This window comes from Pollicipes pollicipes, unplaced genomic scaffold (assembly GCF_011947565.3).
Source record: "Pollicipes pollicipes isolate AB1234 unplaced genomic scaffold, Ppol_2.1 Scaffold_5724;HRSCAF=6776_pilon_pilon_pilon, whole genome shotgun sequence".
In the NCBI taxonomy this organism is placed as follows: domain Eukaryota; kingdom Metazoa; phylum Arthropoda; class Thecostraca; order Pollicipedomorpha; family Pollicipedidae; genus Pollicipes; species Pollicipes pollicipes.
In genome coordinates, this window is record NW_023596746.1 from 35,437,564 (window position 1) to 35,442,501 (window position 4,938).

Consider the following 4,938-nt stretch of genomic DNA (forward strand, 5'->3'; position numbering starts at 1 on the left):
GGGGCAAAGGAATGCCTCCCAAAACGGGTGTGCGAGGCCACTATATCATGAGTTCTTTTCCGATATCGTTATCGTTTTACGCTAAGCGTGACGAAAAATTGGAGAGAAACTCCATCCGTCTCACTCTTCCCTTCTTTTATGAACCTTTCAACAAGACGTCAGCGACGGCGAACAGGCCACAGCCACGCGGGGCGGAGCGGTGCTGGGAGCTGTGCCGAGCACCCCCAGCATGCGCCAGACACGCTCCGCAGGCGCCCAACCGGGCCCCGTCGGAGCACGCCAACCAAGCGCCTGAGGCGTCCCCGCGCCAGCACGCGCATCAGGCGCCAAACTGGTCATCGTCGCGGCACGCGGCCCCACCCGAGAGCCGATGGGTCGGGCGTCTGCACCAGGCAGCACGCTCCGCCGGTAGCGTCGCTCCGCGCCCCCACCCGAGAGCCGATGGGTCGGGCGTCTGCACCAGGCAGCACGCTCCGCCGATAGCGTCGCTCCGCGCCCCAGTGTTTGCGGGCGCCGATAACAGCCTCTCGTCCGCGTGTGTGCTGATACGGCATGTTTTTCCAGCGTGTTTCACAGACCTGCCGTCAGTGTAGCGCCTCGATAGGTGTCTGTGCCACAAGTGGTCGAGGTGCGGCGCGCCGTTAGTGCAATATCTCGATAGGTGTCTGTGTCCTCAGGTGGTCAGAGGGCGGTGCGCCGTTAGTGTAGTATTTTGATGAGTTTCTGTGCCATAGGTGGTCGGATAGCGGAATGTCGTAGTCACGTCTGCCGAATTTGAGGAACTGCTCTTAGGATAGGCTTGATACGATAGTGGTTTCATTCCATGTGCATGACTGATCCTTCCATACCACTTTTTTATTCGACACTTCTTTCAGCGACAGGTCCATGAGGGCACCCGCTACATTTTATGCGGTGGTACCGCGTAACAAAAATCGCTGAAAAACGTCACATTGGCCGCGTCTCCCCAACTGCATTCGAAAGTTTTAACCTACAATAACTTCCTTAGCAAAGATGTGATCCTGTTTGTGCGAGCTTTGATACAAAACGTGCTCCCCTAGGGACAGCTCAAAATGCGTCTAGATATGTTCCATGGTGATGCCTTGGTCCGCCCAGTTGCTCGGGACACAGATGGTGTATTTCTCGTACACCTGGGGCTTCTATCGGGGTCTCATTTACAGCTTGTTGGACTTTGTACCTCAGCCCGCTGCTCTTCGGTAAAGGCGCACCACAACAAAAGTGCATGTCATTTCATCGTCTGGTGAAAGACGAAATGAAGACAGACTGTCAACAGCTGAGTGCCTGCATGGTCATATCTGAACATGCTGGTTTTCCAGATTGACAGTTAAGTAAGTAATTCACACCTAAATAGTAGGATTGAAAGACGATGTCTACGTAGCATTTCCTGAAATGGAAGCCATCTCATGATGACTTCCAAAACTCTTTGTCTGCACAGCACTGTACTGTACTTATATGAATATTCAGTCAAGGCGCATTTGTGGAAGCAAACGATGTTGACATCCTAATGGATACGGCGGGTGCGTGGTGGGCTACGTGTTGTGTGTGCTGGATTCTATCAGAAGCAGTCTCCAATGAGCGCGGGGTCAGCACAACGTAGCACAAACGATTTGTGCACAAGGTGTGGAATAGCTCCCACAGGCTGTGTGGAAATCATTGACGAATCATATTAGAATTCAAACATTCTGTTGCACCCACAATGAACAAACTTTATTTTCAACTCTGAATTGCTTCTTGGCGCTCTAAGGAAGCCCTTCTTTGTTAACGATCGTGCTTGGCAAGGAAACATAGATGAAAAACATTCATTCGATGCAGTGGACAGTGCAGACATTTTTTGCAGCTTTCATCAAGCCACGCTGAGGTAGTTTTCCTTGAATCTGCAGTGGACCGCCGATTTATTCAGACAAGCAGTAGGCGGCAATATTTCTTTATGACGAGAACTCTAAGTTAGAAGTGAAGGTTTTGGAGATGAAATACTTGGAGCGAGTTATTTAATGACAGTTAGCACTCCCGCCTTCCCACGACCCTGCAGGCCTAGTCAAATATTTTTGTTACATATGTGGAAAGGTTTGGCATCGCTTCCTTGTCCTTGATGCATCCTCCTTATAGCCAGCCGTTTGTCCTTGGTGTTAGTATTTGCCTCCACAGTTTTGTCTTCCAAGTTTGGTGATAGCAGCATTTACCACTATCGTATGCTAGCCCACTTTTTGCCTCATACCGAAGGATAAACTTTGCGTACATGGTGCAGCGCAAATAGCTAGCCGTGGGCAAAGAATTCAGTAAAATCCAGAGGGTTCCACGATAATAAAGAAATAATAGGTGTAAAATTTGAAGAAATGTTTCTGGCACGTCGTCACTTGGTGGAGTATGCAGATGCGCCCACGTGTAGTTTCAGCTATTCTTTGTTTATTTTTCCTTTTAAATTTGGCGGTAGGCTTACAAGGGGTACTTTCGGTAGCAGTGATTTTGATACACGCTGGCTGTTGCGAGGACGCGGAGCCTACTGCTCGAGACGGGTGCTCCAGTCGGCGAGCAATTTTGGCGGAAAGATGGCATGGCCTTCCCTTGCGTGCCTGGCCTTGTTATGCCAGTTCTCAGTTGGCCACTTCTGGCGGGCCAACTAATCGAGCGTTTTTTTCTGGTAGAGCTCACATGGCCCGCCACTCCAGCGGTTATGTGTCAGGCACTACTGCGGCTCGGCTACGGGAACGACGCTTGCGAAGATGACGATACCCTCTTAGCATGTCAAATTGAGTGAGCGCTGTCGGAAACAAGTATGTCATTTTCCATAGCGAGCTGTGAATCTTCTCCATCATTGCCGCGCTTTGTCCGTTCTTGATGGTGGTGACACCAATAAAACTCCAGTTTGATGATGGATGATGACTTTAGGGAGCTTCGGCTTAAAAAAGGTCTCCTACGAACTCAGTTCACTTTGGCATCAATGTGATATACTGAAAAGCAGCGAAGCGGTTTTCTCTTAATTTGTATTTTTTGTCTTTGGAAATGTTTGCTCCTCCCTGTTAAGCTTTGGTAAGTCGACATGTGCCCATGTTGCCGCAGCTCGCTGTGTACCACTCGCGATATTGGGACTCTGCTAGCTGCCATCAACGGGCGCTCACGGGTGGGGGCCAGTTGATCTCCCGGATGTTTTATCGGGAAAAAATCGAACGCCGCGGGGATACCGCGACAAACGTTCTGTAGCTGTAGCACACTTGAAGAGCGGACCTAGAGAGAGAGAGAGAGAGGAGAGAGAGGGGGAGAGAGAGAGGAGAGAGAGAGTGAGAGAGAGATGAGAGGAGAGAGATGAGGAAGGGGAGAGGAGGGAGGGATGGGAGAGAGAGAGGGGAGAGGAAGGAGAGAGGAGAGGAGAGAGAGAGGGAGAGGGAGAGGGAGAGGGAGAGGAGGGAGAGGGAGGGGGAGGGAGAGGGCGAGGGCGAGGCGAGGGCGAGGGCGCGGGCGAGGGCGAGGCGAGGGCGAGGGCGAGGGGCGAGGGCGAGGGCGAGGGCGAGGGCGAGGGCGAGGGCGAGGGCGAGGGCGAGGGCGGGGCGAGGGCGAGGGCGAGGCGAGGCGAGGGCGGAGGGCGAGGGCGAGGGCGAGGGCGAGGGCGGGGCGAGGGCGAGGGCGAGGGCGGAGGGCGAGGGCGAGGGAGAGGGCGAGGGCGAGGGCGAGGGCGCGGGCGAGGGCGGGCGAGGGCGAGGGGCGAGGGCGAGGGCGAGGGCGAGGGCGAGGGCGAGGGGCGAGGGCGAGGGGCGGGGCGAGGGGCGAGGGCGAGGGCGAGGGCGAGGGCGCGGGCGAGGGCGAGGGCGAGGGCGAGGGCGAGGGGCGAGGGCGAGGGCGAGGGCGAGGGCGAGGGCGAGGGCGAGGGCGAGGGCGAGGGCCGAGGGCGAGGCGAGGGCGAGGGCGGGCGAGGGCGAGGCGAGGGCGAGGGCGAGGGCGAGGGCGAGGGCGAGGGCGAGGGCGATGGGCGAGGGCGAGGGCGAGGGCGAGGGCCTGAGGCGAGGGCGAGGGCGAGGGCGAGGGCGAGGGCGAGGGCGAGGGCGAGGGCGAGGGCGAGGGCGAGGGGCGAGGGCGAGGGCGAGGGCGAGGGGCGAGGGCGAGGGCGAGGGCGAGGGGAGGGCGGGGAGGGCGAGGGCGAGGGCGAGGGCGAGGGCGAGGGCGAGGGGCGAGGGCGAGAGGCGAGGGCGAGGGCGAGGGCGGAGGGGCGAGGGCGAGGCGAGGGCGAGGCGAGGGCGAGGGCGAGGGCGAGGGCGAGGGCGAGGGCGAGGAGGGCGAGGGCGAGGGCGAGGCGAGGGCGAGGGGCGAGGGCGAGGGCGAGGGGCGAGGGGCGAGGGCGAGGGCGAGGGCGAGGGCGAGGGCGAGGGCGAGGGCGAGGGCGAGGGCGAGGGCGAGGGCGAGGGCGAGGGCGAGGGGCGAGGGCGAGGGCGCGAGGGCGAGGGCGAGGGCGAGGGCGAGGGCGAGGGCGAGGGCGAGGGCGAGGGCGAGGGCGAGGGCGAGGGGCGAGGGCGAGGGCGAGGGCGAGGGCGAGGGGCGAGGGCGAGGGCGAGGGCGGGCGAGGGCGAGGGCGAGGGCGAGGGCGAGGGCGAGGGGCGAGGGGCGAGGGCGAGGGCGAGGGCGAGGGCGAGGGCGAGGGCGAGGGCGAGGGCGAGGGCGAGGGCGAGGGCGAGGGCGAGGGCGAGGGCGAGGGCGAGGGCGAGGGCGAGGGCGAGGCGAGGGCCGAGGGCGAGGGCGAGGGCGAGGGCGAGGGCGAGGGCGAGGCGAGGGCGAGGGCGAGGGGAGGGCGAGGGCGAGGCGAGGGCGAGGGCGAGGGCGAGGGCGAGGGCGAGGGCGAGGGCGAGGGCGAGGGCGAGGGCGGAGGGCGAGGGCGAGGGCGGAGGGCCCGGGCGAGGGCGAGTGGGGGAGGAGGGCGAGGGCGAGGGCGAGGGC